This window comes from Lonchura striata, chromosome 5 (genome assembly GCF_046129695.1).
Source record: "Lonchura striata isolate bLonStr1 chromosome 5, bLonStr1.mat, whole genome shotgun sequence".
NCBI lineage: Eukaryota > Metazoa > Chordata > Aves > Passeriformes > Estrildidae > Lonchura > Lonchura striata.
In genome coordinates, this window is record NC_134607.1 from 61,829,784 (window position 1) to 61,845,003 (window position 15,220).

Genomic DNA, 15,220 nt, shown 5'->3' on the forward strand with positions numbered 1-15,220 from the left:
GTTCCAGTTCAGTATTGGACTCTGTTTTATTTTGATTAGGTACATACACATCTGAAAATCTGCCTGGTTTGGTTTACCTCCCAAACCTGCAGCTGCATTCTAGTGCTTTGTAAGTATGGTCAGCGTGAATAAGGCATCTGGAATCTTTCTGTCACTCAAAGCTTTTTAACTCTATTTATTTGAACATGTCTCAGTGACATTTCCGCTTGTCTGATGGTTTGCAAGATGTTTGTTTTCTTTTTCACAGTCCCACTGTGCAATTGTGTCACTTTCCATGAAGCAAGTGTTTACTACTGTCAAATTATCTACCTGTACAGAAGGAGAAATGGGGATCTGCAGGCAGTGTTAAAGTTCCTTTTTTGCTCCTTTCTGGTGGTAGTGGAAGCATTTAGATCTATGAAAATTAATCTCAAAAGACTGTAATAAGTCTGGCAAGTAACATTTGGGGTTTTATAAGTACTGCACACAACATGCTTTCTAAGCACCAACAAAAACAGTAGGCACTATTAAGCGGTCACAAAAAACACTGGCCACATTTTCTGGAGAGGATCCATACTACTGACAACTTCTCACAGCTACCCTTCTGCCTCCTACTTGCCCTACTTTTGTGCTATGGAGCCACCTTATCAGAGGGAACATTTAAAGAAGTGGTTTTCACTGGAGTGAAATTCCCAGTCGCCCCATGAATTCCCCTGGCACAGATCCCTCTGGAGAAACACGGTCCCCTTCCTCGCTCCCCTGCAGTCACCCCACACATGGCAGGCAGAGGCTGCTGCCACCTCTGGGCTGCAGCTGCTGCTCAGGAAGGCTGGAGCAGAGCTGCAGAATCAGACTGAATGGCCATTCCATGCGGGGCTCTTTCCACCCAGCACACTTGTAGTACAATTACAGGAGTGCCTCCCCTGCTCCTCCTTTCCCCTCGCTCTTGTAGGATCTGAACGTGAACTCCCTTGGATAAACAAATGCTTGTACCCATACATATACTTCTGGCCTTTAAGGACTTTATTCTAGTGCCTTTTGTTAGGATTTTCAGTTTTATGTGTCACTTGCACTCACCACCGGCTGGCATTTCTTTTTCACCTGTATCATGGGTGGCACATTATTTAAGACACATGCTTTTCAACCCACTTACCTAATTCCAGCAGAACTGCCAGAAGCTGCTCTATTAGCAGTATTTTTACAACACATTTGCAACACACACTTTGTAAAATTATTTCTTTTTTATAAGCAGTAGTATGAGGTTCTGATTTCAGGTAAAACAACCACTGCCCACTATAGCCCCTCAGCCAAACAGTCAAAGAAAGGAAAGCAAAACAAGCCAGTCAGACATTACCAGAGAGAATGGTGATTATAACAAACAACAGTACAAGGGGAAAATGCATGGCTATTCAGAAACTGTGTTTTGGGGACTGAAGAAGAGATCTGGAGCCATTTTTCACCAGGTTCACGAGAAAATGTCAGCACACAGATGCTACTGTACTGTCAGATTGCATCTTAATTTGGCCAAAGGGGACCCAAGCAGTCACCCCTCACAGACATTTTTAAAGGCCCATTACAAATCTGATTTATTGGTTGCTAAGAGTCTTCCTGCTATAGTCTGCAGATTTTGCATGACATGGAGCTGAAATCCAGTTACAGATAAATGTCTGCTTCTCTGTATGATCTAAATCCATCTGAATTCAGTATTTCTTGGGCATCGGTCAAGCCTCCCCCGGTTTGCCCACCCCCTCTCCTCCTAATACCTTAAGGCAGTTTACTTCAGAATGAAGCAGAGCATTAACCTGTATAAAATTGCTAATTTGTATGTAACTCTCTTGCTGCCATTAGAAAAAATTGATAAAAGGAAATGCCTTTTGTTCTAAAGAGGCAGGGAAAAAAATCAGGAACAAAAGAAATACATCTTCACAGAAAAGAAATGAGAAATTGCTGGGATATGTTTTAGATGTTTAGGCACGCTGGTGTTAACAACAACCATTCAAATGCTAATTTGCTCTTGTTCTTCGACATATAGAAAAATCTAATGGCTTTTTCCTCAAAAAAAGAAGAAATTATTTGCCTTCTGTGAAAAACCAAACATCATACCAGTGAAATACATTCGTATTGCTGAAGAAACACCATTCAAACTTGCTGTACTTGAACTGCCCATTGTTACAATTCAGACAATGTACAACAACAAGCACAGCTCAACTTCTAACCATGCCTGCATCACAAGGAATTAAAAGTCAACAGCTCTTCCTATTTCCATAAACTCACCTCCAAAGCCTTCATTTGCAGCTTCTCTGGCAAAAATCTACTAGCATTGGAACAGTCAGTTTGTTACAGAGGCATGCAGCTCGTCCTAAAGCCTCGTATTTCGTGAAGGAACTATTCTAAACAAAGACAACATCAAAAGCTACACAAGCATCGCTCACAGCAAGTCCAACTCAGCCCAAGTTTGGGTTCAACATCTGTCTGAAGACAGTTATGTCTGAACACAGTAGTGCCTCCCATTTTGGTTCTGTTTTGTGGGATTAAATCCCATCTAATCTCTTTAAGTGACCCTGACTCAGGTTCCAGCTATACTGCTTTACAAATCCAGAGAGAAGGAAAAAAAAGGAAAGAAAGAGAAGGCAGCGCCTTATCCCACCTTTCCATGGCTCTCAGCCCGTCTGTCTTCGCATGATCTGCAAACCACCTGTACTGGATCCAGCCCATTCTGGGGACGGAAATTATCTCCCCGGTAGATGTAGTCTCAGCTGCGCTTTGATTTTTCGGCACGAATGTCTCGAATCTTCCGCTTAAGCCAGACACAGCAACACAAAACTGCAGCCGAGCTCTTTTGTTTTCCCTCTCTCCGGGGCTGAGAGCGGCGCTCCCGGCGCCGCGCTCCCCCGCCCCCGCAGCGCCGGAGCGCTCGGCTCCGCCGCACCGAGCCCGGCCCCGCCGAGGGCAGCGCGGGGCCGCTCAGGTGATCTTCCGCCTGAAAACCGACAGGATGCTCGGCGACGGAGCGCAGGGATCCGTGGTGGGATCCAAACTGGCCATTTACATCACAAAGCGCGGAGGGAAATAGGGCTCGGAGGAGATCATCGGGCGTCCTTCTGCTTTCCAGCTCTGCGCTGGCAATCCACACAAGAAGGCACGGCGCAAGGATATGCAATTAAACTTTTCAGTGGCAATAATCATACACAGTTTGGATACCGTGACACTTCTATTCAGGGGCTTATTCCCAAATAAACATAATTTTTATTAGCTGCTACGCTGGTTCTGTATTCCTTTACATATTCTTCCCAGTTGTACATTTTTTAGAATACAATATTTAAATATTTATGCTGAAGCCATATTCAAATTCTCATCAGTAAATGGACCGTACTCAACTAAAAACAATTATTAGTTCCTTACTCATATTATTATATTGCAATCCAAAGTGTCTTTGATGTAAGGGCCATTACATTTAAAACTGACTCTGAATTGCAGGCTACCCAATGGCCCTGCTCTCTGGGATTACCCTGATTAAAGCTACCATACGGTACAGGGCTTTGGAATTTAGGCTCTAGAAGACTGAAATAATTCAGATTCTGTGAGAATCCTAGTTATTGCCAAGTAATAAGAAATGCCCAAATACCATTGCAACAATCAGAATTACTTGCAGACAATATGTTAGAAGAAAATCTTATAGGAAACACACAGTGAGTCTTGATAAAATACTGCATTTAGAACCCCACTTTCCATTAAAAATTTTCTATCATGTTTAATGAGACCACAATTTCACTCAAAATATTGCTTATGCATTCATTATAAAATGGTACCAAACACGAAACACCTGCAAAACTAGGCACAAAGGGTAAAGTAGGCATCCACATTTAATCAGTCCTTCTGAAAAATTAAATATGTAGATATAGTGTATCATCTATTCCAAAAGAAATCTAAACCCATTTTCCTATGTCTGTGTTCTTTAAGACTCATGTTGAAACCAGTAAGCCTACTCATCCATCCATCATCCAACACAGGCACTTTAATACTTCCCAATGTTTCCAGCAATAAAACAAATAACCATTTACTCATCTTGTATTCATTGTGGATCTGTCCACAGACACCTCAGTTCCTCTGGCACTACACACAAACCCAATTTCCACCTTTACTTTCTGTACTATCACTCTTATGATGTAATGTAATTCTTTTGGTAAGTACACAAAGGAGCAACCTGTATTTCTTTGAGGATACTGAGGGAAAAGTGTTATATGAGAGATCATGGGTTCACTTCACCATATGATTAGGCTATTAGTATATCAACTGGATTGATAAAAACAACTCTATCTTTCAGAGACTTATGGTTTTTAACCCTGACACGTCCTTTTCAGTAATGCTTTAGTAAGAGTACTTCACATCATTCTTATCATAGCAAAAATTTTTGTGACAGTCCATGAGCTTTTGGCAGAAGCCAAGACTACTGACTCCAAGGGGCTTCTAAAACTAAAATTCCCATGTATATATATATATATATCTGTCACTATTTCAAACCAGTCTTCATGGGGAAAAAAAATCACTGGACATTAGCTTTTCTATATTTCATTTAATTATATAGTGAAAAAAAATGTCAGAAGTGGGACACATCATGCCCAGGTAAGCACATCCTTGTAGAAAGATATCTAACAACTATTGCACACTTAACACTACAAAATGTTTAAGGTGATCCCAATGTTTAAGATGGCCCAATGATGGCCATCGGAACCAACACAAGACAGAACAAAACTACATCTCAGTTGTCTAAGTTTCTGGTTACAAGTGGAATTCTGCAGTTCTTCTGGGCACTCTGTGTAGCCACCGGTAGTTACTCTATTAATAGTTTTTTCCTTTCACCCTCCTGAATCCACAATATTGCAAGCAGAGTAGTGATGTTCCCTGGCTACAATGGGTCAGATACGAGCGAGCCAGCTGAGTAAGCCACCTGGAGAGGCTAGCAGGGCCAGGCAAGCTACATGTCTTCAGAACTCAGAATTGCATTTATATATATTGGTGTTTTCTAGCTTGGATACTGTCAACCTTTTTAGTATTGTTGTAAAGTCAACATAAAACTTGTTTTTAGTAAAAAAATAGGCCTAAACGATCATTGATGAAAAGGCAAGTAGACACAAATTACCCTGCCTGGTACTGAAGAGTAGTTATAATAGTGTGTAAATCATGGGACTGCTCAACAAAATTTCCAATGTAGTCAATTACTAGAATGCAGTTGTGTCATTCTGCACAGGACTCCCACCGAATATGATGAGTTTTTTGATAAGCAAGAAGATCACATCTTATGCACACTTATTACAGTCATCAAAATGCTCACTTTAGCAAAGCTGACTACAGTAGAGCTTTTCAACAATGAAATGCTGTGGTCACCCATCTATTGCAAAGTATGGTTTACAACCCTCAAAAGAAAGTAATTTCATTTCTAAGAAATAGAGCAATGATTTTAGGCTTCCAAAAAAAGCCTTTTATAATGTCTGGGCTGCCATACACATTGACAGGAACAAGACATTCAGATGCTGTAAGTACAGGTCTAATCCACTGGAAGAAATGGAGGCAAATCTTCTATCTAAAGGCTGTATGTATACATGCAAGTAGGTATGCAATTAATGTGTATAGATATGTATACACAATTAATAAAATAATCAATAATAATGTAATAAATATGGATGAAAACCTATCTCAACCATGCAGATAACAATTTTGCTTTGGAAATTGTGTGCAGTAGTATTTATCAAAATAAAAATCAGTAATAAAAGAATTAAAAAATAAAAATCAGTAATAAAATAAAAATCAGTAATATAAATCAATGCAAGCTAATACTTTATTCAGGAAATAAATACAGTTTTTTAAATCATTAAGTTTATCTCCTGAAATCTTTAGAGAGGAATTTGAGAGTTTCCCAGAAGAATCACTGATTTTAAATCATACTTTTAAAAAAATTAGAGCTTTAATTCAAACAACAACACAGACATAATCAAATTATTGAGGCATGACAAAAATAAATTAATGGTCTACTTTGTGAGAGAAGTAGTCTCAATATTTGCAATGTTAATTTCAAAACAGTAAAATAATGCATATATCTACATAAAATAACAATATAAAAATCCCTATTTTAGTTATAATAATATCAGCCTTAAGGCTGGATTTATTCCTAAAAAAGCCATATAAATAGGTTGCATCTTTTTAACAGTTCATTTATATGCAAGTACAAAAGGTATATCCTTAAAAATGAAACTATATTCAATCAGTAAGAAAACAAGTATGTCATGTATTTATGAAGTCTTTTTGAATTTGTGCAGCAAGCAGGCCCAAGTGGCTTCTTTTTCCATTTCTCTTCAGATGCAGAATTGGGAAGTCTATGTTTCAAAATCAGTGCTAAAGGAAGAAAACAGCTATTGACTTGAGATCCCTGTTATCGATGAGTAAAAATATCCAAGTACATACAAGTTACACACCTGATTTATATAATGAGGCAAACCACATAAAAATGACATTTACAGTATTTTAAGTATTTTCCACCCTTAAAAATATTGTAAATTATAATCAAGAAATTCAACAATTTTAAGGTAGATTTGGTTTGGGGTTTGGCTTTACCTACAGTCCTTTGTCATCACAGGTTAAAGATTACAAAAAAGAAAGTGAAGGAAGGGTGAGATAGAGATGTGGTCTGAATCCAGTTACATTATAAATAAGCCTTTTGACATGTGGTCTGTAACTTGTGCTACAGAAAGCCTCTACAGAAGGCCTTTCCATAGAATGAATTAGTTGTTATCTTTGACTTTGAAACAGGCAGAAAGACCTGAGAGGTGATTTGCTACATTAACACAAATATCCTTAGGAATTCATAACCTTTCCTTGTCAAATTATGGGGAGCTACAAGATGAAATTATGGAAACTTTCCCTTCTTTAAAAAAACAGGTGAAAGATAAAAATAGAAGTAACAAAATTCCTTTGACAGTGAGGAGGAAATTCACCATCAAGTCTGCTGGAACGTCCATGCTTTTTTTTCCTTTGTGTGCATGTTGCACATTGCACAGGATTGCATCCAGATCTTTTTTTATTGTTTGCAGTGAGGAAGACTCCACAACCTCTGTGGGCAATCTGCTCCAGTGTTTGGTCACCTACACAGTGAAGAAGCTTTTCCCTGTGTTCAGGTGGAACTTCCTGTGAATCAGTTTCTGCCCATTGCTCTTTTCCAGTGTCCCAGCACCACCAAAAAGAGCCTGGTCCATCCTGTTGACACCCTCCCTTCAGATACTTACAGACATTCTTAAGGTCCCTTCTCAGTCATCTCTTCTCAAGACTGAACAGACCCAGCTCCCTCAGCTTTTGCTTTCCTTATAAGAGAGATGCTCCAGTCCCCCAGCTGTGTTCACAGAACTGTGCCAAGACTCTCCAGGAGCCCAGACACAGCACACCAGATGCAGCCTCATAAGGGCTCAGTAGAACAGAAACTTATTCCCTTGTACAAACATTGCACAGGGTTCAGATAAATTCCATAAAATTTAACTTGTGGATGATTTGGGGAATTGAATGTACAGCTTCCAGTAAAAGTTTAACAAGATTACATTGCCAACCAGTCCTGAGACTTGTATTTCAGAGAAGACTGAGTGTCTTCATCTAACTGCTAAACACAGTAGCCTTAATAACTTCGGCAAAAGCCAGTGGGTAGCGATGGGAAAAAAAGTCCCATAAAAATGCCTGGTTATTTTTTTGAGGATATTAATTTAACTTTCTTGGGATAGTTCAACTGTTTCTCCTTGAGCTTGTATTATTGCCTGTTCAGGCTCATGATGAGAAGGAGAAGATAATTACAGTCCTCTTCAGACAGTGTGTTCATTAAGTGTGTTATTTTGGATAAGTAAGTTTTTTAATTGACTTCCAGTGCCTACCAGTAGGATGGTCTGTGGCAGCATGGCAGCGAGGATCTGTGCCCCCACTGCTTTCCCCTGTTGGAATTCAATACAGTTTAATTGAATTACAATAGAGGTAACCACAAGATGTCAATTACTGGTTTATTCAGGGTTCACTCTTCTTCCAATGGCATTTCATTGACTCACTCTGCACACTTCTCTTATTAGAGGACCTCTTCCCCTCTTCCCATAGAATGAGATGCCACATTCTTTATTAAACAGCAGCATAGTTCACACAACTCTGGTGGCACTGACTGCAAAACTTAAATCTCTACCTGGTCTGAGTTTATAGCATGTCACCTACTTTATATGAAGCTAGAGTTGGAATGTTTTCATTCTCCTATAACTTTGCCCATGTGTTGATAGTTTCCCTCTCTGGAACTGGGAAGATACCATTTTTTGAATTATGCAAAACTATCTTTTGTCAGATAGAAAAAAAATTGTTTGTTTTTTTGAGAAGATAGAATAGTTTAGAAAGAATCTTTCTAGATTTCAAGTGTTTAAGTTATGTGAAAGAATTAAATAAAAATAAATCCTTAACCTATCTTTCTGACTGCTCCCTAGTGCTCTGTCATCCAACTCAAGACCTGAAACCATAAAGATACCAAATGCTTTTGCTAAAAGCACTTAGTATGTTGCAAAGACAATTACCTAAATCCATGAAAACTGGTCAAATATTTTACCAATTCTCCTTTTATGTAAGTGATATCTTGATTAAATACAATTTTATACAAAAATATTATTTTTGCAAGTTTGATTTTTTTCTCTGTTAAATAGCCAAGTGTAATAAGTTTTGTAAAACTTCTTCACAGAGAAAAATAATTTCCTGATCTGTAAATGTCAATTAAGGTGTAAATTTGAAAAATCACTGTGGTTGGATCAAAGTTAATATGACATGACCATGTTTTTACTCAAATGTTATTTCACCATGATTTAAGAAGAGCTAAATTACATTTTAGCAAACATTTTTTAATCCTGTGTGTCACTAGTAGTACGAATGAAGCAGAAATAATAAGAAAATTTAAAGTTGCAGGAGGAATGGATGTAATATTATAAAATACCAAGACTCTTGACTGCGCCTTCTCAAACTAGTATTATTGCACTGTGCATCCAAGTTATTACCTGCTAGAGATTATTTGCTCAACTGCATGTTTGCTCAATCCTCCTTAGTCCCTGTATATGATACAACCCTCTTCTAAAACAGTTCTCAAAACTTCTATTGCAAATTTTGGATTAAGATAATGCTAATAGCAAATTAAGAAAACAAAATTTTAAAGCATTAAGTCTACTAAATTATTATATTCCTATTAATTGGAACTATAAAAATGTGCTTTATTTATTTAATGCCATGTTAAAATAAAGGAAGTCAAAAAAGAAAGCAAAATACATTTTAGTATTCTGCTTGTATATGCTATATTAAGATAGCTTGTTTAAAATAAGTAAAGTTTTTATGGGGTTGCTATAATACCTTTGAAAAAGAAAATGGAAGGTCTATACTTTTTGCACAAATAGTCCATATCCACAGCTTGATATTTACAGAAAGGGAACACATTCACTCTTGTAACTCCTGATGGTTACTGACCAAAGACTACAATACCCCTCTGAAACAAACAATATTTTACTGGGAAGTAGCTGATTTCAAATTTTATATATGATTGTTCTGGGGAAAATCAACATTTGGAAATTATGACACATTTTTCCTTTCCCTCCCTCCTGTTGTGTTGTATGAGAAGAGGAGGTAAGCATTTTTCATATAATTGCTCTTCCACTCTGAAACTTCAGATATGGGAAAGTCATTGGGGCTTTTGTAGGCTAGGAGTTTCAATTGAAATTCTGGATTTTTTGTTTTCTATTAACAAAGACAATCATTAAATTACTCAGAATACTTATATTAAAAAATTATCTATATGTAGGTATGAGGTATGATAGCTACAATTTTAATTGTACTTTCAGTATTTTAACTAGGTACAATAATATTTTCTCATTTATATGAATCTGCTATTATTGTTTTTAATAGTATCCACCTCTGTATTCATGCAGTGTTTTAAATGTTATGTTTGTATGTTATGTGCATTTTAGAAGTCCAAAGAATTGTATCACTTGATTCTTATATGCACACATAAAACTGATAGTTCTGTATTGAAATCAATTATTGGACAAGTCTGTAAGAGGCTTTTCTGGTACCATTTTGATTGTTTTTCTTTCCAGAAAATTTTGCCTAAATAAAGAAAAAAAGCCTCATATTCATAGTGTACATAGTAATATTCCATCTAGTCATTAATAGTCAAAGACTCACACAGTGGCACATCTGACATAGGCAGCTGAGTTGGGAATTGAAACCATAATAATTAACAATAGATTTCCTGATCTCACCATGACAAGTAAATGAAACACTCTGTGGTGTGCTTGCCCACTGGAAGAGGGAATTAACTCAGTATGAAAAGCAGAATGGAAGCATATCTCTGATTAGATCTAATGCACAAGGAATGCAACAATGGGAAGCTTGTGTCAGCAGAACACATCAAAGTCTTTTCTAAATATTGTGCATGAGTATGCAAAAACATGCACATTCCCCATAAGAACCATAGTGAAATGCACAGGATGTACAAAACAATCCCTACTGCAATAAGTAAATAAATAAATAAACAAATAAACAAACAAACAAATAAATAAATAAATAAGTTAATTAATTAATTAATTAATTGATTAATGTTCTTATTTAAGCAAACATATTAATCCAACATTTAAATTTATTCATTAATTTTGGCAGCATTCACTTCAGATTTCTTATTGAAACGACCCCTCTTCCTGTTCCTCCTGATTAACCCGGCGGCTCTCAGAGTTCAGGACCCTGGAGAGCAGCAGACACAGAAACAGACTCAGCCCTGCCCTCTCATTATATTCTCTCATTCTGCATCTCCTATGACTGCTCCATATTTCCCTTCCTCTTCCTCAAATTGTATTCTTCTTTTATAGTGACATTTACTGTTGCAGCAACTTTCTTCTCTAAAGCAAAATTTTCTCCCTTTCATTCTTCAAAGTGTGTTGGTCTCTGTTTGCTTGTTTGCTTGTTTTGTTTTTGTTTTTGTAAGGCTGCCTTATCTTTAATGTTGACAATATAATTATGGGACATTTGATATAATTATTTTATCAAGCATTATAGTTTTTTTGTTTTAATATGTACCTGGCTGGATACACTGCTTTCTTTCACACTGTTTATTGTTAGAAAATTTATTTTAGAAATCCTGAATCAGAAATTACTGTTTGTAGTCATAAAAAGTAGTTCATTACAGCCATAACAATGCAGTTGTAGTAACTAATCTTGCATTTATTAAACACATTTTAATATTTCAGATTCTTGTCAAATCTCAAAAGAATAGCTAAAATTTGAAATTATAACTAAAAAACTGATTCTGTAAAAATTTACAAGGGTGAATAGGCCCAATCCATTCACTGCACCTATTCACCTGCACAAAGCCACATGGTATATCCTTGCAGAACTGTTCCTAAATGGTCTAATTAAGCCTCAGAGTTTAATTAACTCTCAGTGAGATATAAATCAAGAGTGATTCCCAAAAGTCAGTACAGACTCGCTGGTGTAACTCAGCAATTTTTTTTTATATTTTGGTTTCTTAAGGAGAACCAAGTTTCTCTAGTAGCATTATGAGAGGGAGGCAAGAAGGAAGGAAAGGAGAATGTGGGTATGGCATATACAGAATGAATTTTTCTGAGTGTCCTTCTCCCCAACTATGCTGGAGCACAATGGACAATTTCAAATTATTTTTATAATGCAATAGTCTTATTCAACCTATCAAGCTTTTAGAATTTTTGTGAAGATAAAAAGGGGTAGGGGGAATTAGGAAGGCCTGAATAATGAGCACATTATGGAGATCAACCACAAGATTCATAAGAGAGCCTTTTTGTGGATTTGGCATCATGGAAGCATTATTTCTTTCTAAAAGCCATGAGAGCTCAGAAAATATATTTCACATCTCTCTTTCAATATATGGCTTTGTAGGTTTACTCTGCTATATGGAATTCAGAGTGCATCCTCAGCACTGGCCCCTCCATCAGAAGAAGAAATATCCTTTCTTCCTTCACAATAAACAAAGAACTCATGCAATGTGATTTGGAAGATTCAGACATATGAAAAAAAGAAATCCTCAGAACAAAACAGCCAAACCATTGACATGCTGTGATGGACTGTTTATAGTGGCTCCAAGGCACCTTTTGCCAAAGATCCACATTCAGTCAAAGCACTTATTAATACGAAGTAGGAAAATCAGGTGATATAAATTTAGTGGGAGGTCTGAAGAGTAAACTCCACATATTTACAAGAAAAAAGACTTTAGCAAAGAGTAAGTCAAAGGTACCTACAAATGCAGTCATATTCAAACACCATCAATGAATCATAGCCCTGCTCTGGATCACTCAGAACTCAATTTGGCTAACATGTAGGTCATTACATAAACTGGCAACTGAGGATAAAAACCAGTGTGTCTGGCAGACTAACTTTATAAGTCTTTATAAGAATTTTAGACTCTATGAAGCTCACTGGGCTGAAGAAGCTCTTTCTTCAGCACAAAATCACAGGTCCTACATGTAGTGAAAGAGGAGGGCAAACCATCCTCATTGCAAGGCAGGATCTGTTATTATTACTGACACCCCATGCCTTTAAATTCAAAAGCAGAGCAAATAATGCCACACTCTCTAGGCACTGACTGAATGTCAAATGGAAACCAAAAATAGTACAGCATGCTCCTAATAAATAATATTTTACTTCTATATGTCTTTTTTTTTTTTATCCTAGCACAAATAAAAATCTTTTCTCTAGAAGAATCTTTGATAATTAGACTCTGATGGAAATCGCAACTTTTTTAACCTCCTAAAGAAGTTTTTCTTTTTCTAAAAGCATTCTGGATTGAAGAAGCCCTACATTTGGCAAAAGAAAGTTGGCAAGTAAAGATTTTATAGGAAATGTGTGAATTCAAATGTGAGCTGAAAGTTAGAACTGGCTAACTGGTAGTGGCTATTATCAATAGGAATTCCTAATGTACAACTACAGAAAATTAAGGTTTCCTATGTCTTATATCCTATGCAGTGGGAACATTAGTAACAGCTAAATACTGAAGAACAAATGCAGTTGCTATATGTGAAAGTCAAAAAGAAATACTAAACATCCAATCTTTAACGACACTTTAGGTGGAAATGTTATGATTTACAGCTGTGAGTTGGCATCCAAAGCACACAGGTTACAGTCTCCTTAGAAGGTAGGTAGCTGCAACTACTCCTTTTCCAGAGTGTCAGGCCTGTATCCAGTTGTCAGAATGAACACCAAGAGCCTAATCTTACTTTTCTTCTACTGTATTTATTGTATTCTATGGAACACCTTCACATAATGAGAAACCAATTTTTGACATATATGTCAAGATTTCTGATATCACAGTTTACCTCACTGTTCTCCACTGACAAAAAAAAAAAAAATTCTTGTGAAAAAAGATCACACATACCAAAATTCAGTGCATATTCATTCAACCCTTTAAGAACAAACTTTTGAGTATTGTCAAAATCTTGTAGCCTAGCGAGAAAAAATACAAACAGAATACAGTATTGCAAATATCTCTGTCTCGCCACTCCATTAAAATATGATACAGAAGGATTTTTCATTTCATCGAAAGAGTAGAACAGCAGCAATTTATATACGGCTACTCCAAAATGAGAGCTGAAATTTGACAAGTTATAGATCTTTACTGCAGGTCTCATCTTCCCCACAGGAGTCATAAGAGGACTTGTGGATTTTTTGCCTTGCATCTGATTCCAGTGATGGCACAGGCAACAATTTTCATATATACAATATTAAGGGTATTTATATATATATTTATATATATATATATATATATATATAAAGAAGAATTCATCAGTATTGGGATGTACTGCAGATGCTACATTGAGCTTTGGAATTTTTTTTTGCTATTGAACTTTTTCACATCATAACATATTCTATTTCACAGGTAGTGCTAGATAAGGAAGAGTTCCTTAATTAAGAAAAAGATCTTATTGCCAGTAGCACAGGCTACTGAGTGTTACTGGAATTTCATCACAACAGCAAAAACAGATGACTGGAATGGGGAGAACTCATTTCTTTTAAACCAGGTTCCAGTCAGATAAAGTGTATTCTGAATTGAAAACTAGATAATGAATGTCTGGATTGCTTCTTTCCTCCCTTTTAGAAGTAGAGCAGGATGTATCAGGAGGAAATTCCTTCCTATTAAGGGCATGGTTATCTATGCATGCCATCTATGCATCTCCTTTCACGAGCTATATATTCCAGAGTGAAGGAAGAGAATAGTCAGAGATGAGTGATGAGCTGGACCATCACTTCTAGGAGTAGTGACAGAAAATATGCTTTTTGAAAACTATGTCCTTTTGAAAGTCCTTTTTGAAAACTATGGATCTGTACATAGCAAATATGCACATCTCATGGTTCTGTGGCTAGGATTTTCAAAGAATACCTGTATCCCACTGAAGAGCAATGGAAAATCCATGAGATAAATCATAAGAAAGAAGCTCTTCAATTGTATATTAAGAGTAAAAAATCATGTTATATAATTCTTGCTTACATTCTGGATGGGTTCTTTTCACTTTCTTTTGTTGGAAACCTACTTTCCTTGAAATCTGATCACCATGCATGCTTCTATATAAAATGTATTTATATTAATAATTTAATGATAGCTGAGCCACACAAGGTCATTTGTGTTCTGTGAGGTAGAGGTTATTTTACTAGATTTAAAAATGAAGGAATAAAAGAAGCATGACATGACTCAGTAAAAAGGCTTTTTTACTTTAGGACTTAAATATTCTAATCAATAACACTGTGGAATTGTTGTTCCCTGAGGAAAGAAACAAATTAATAAATAAATGTATTTAATTGGCATAATAATTCCTCAGATTGTTCCAATTTCAAGACAGAGTTTTTTTGGCATAATTGTTCTTTCTTGTTTTCATTCTCTGACCTTAATGTCCATCATTTTCCCTTTCTGGAGTATTAACAATAGATTAATAATTTTGAAAGCCTGCTGAGCTAACAGTGGTGGTGGTGGTGACAGCAGATTTTGGTATTTCCTCAGAACACTGAATTGTGCAGTTAGTTAAACTGATGTGAGGGATGATAAAATAATGGTCTGTAGTCTATTGTAGTTTCTGATATCTATACCCTCTTTAAAAGGAAAGAGAAATAAAAAAACATATTCCAGTGACAGAATTCACAGAAGAGTCTCAGGAAATGTCTCAAGAAATAGTTAAAAGTCTGTGTA

The 15,220-nt window shown here is 36.5% G+C and overlaps 1 protein-coding gene across 17 annotated transcripts in view; it reads right to left on the bottom strand.

Annotated features, from left to right (window-relative positions):
- The window catches only part of MAGI2 (membrane associated guanylate kinase, WW and PDZ domain containing 2), a 697,856-nt gene that overhangs the window by 378,769 nt on the left and 303,867 nt on the right, over positions 1-15,220 (bottom strand). The window contains exon 1 of one of the 17 annotated variants that reach the window (XM_077783656.1): positions 2,627-2,885. The exons of the other annotated variants lie outside the window; for them this stretch is intronic. The gene's annotated coding sequence lies outside the window, so the exon portion shown is untranslated. Of the gene's footprint in view, positions 1-2,626; positions 2,886-15,220 lie in introns of those variants that run through there. 17 annotated transcript variants of the gene reach the window in all.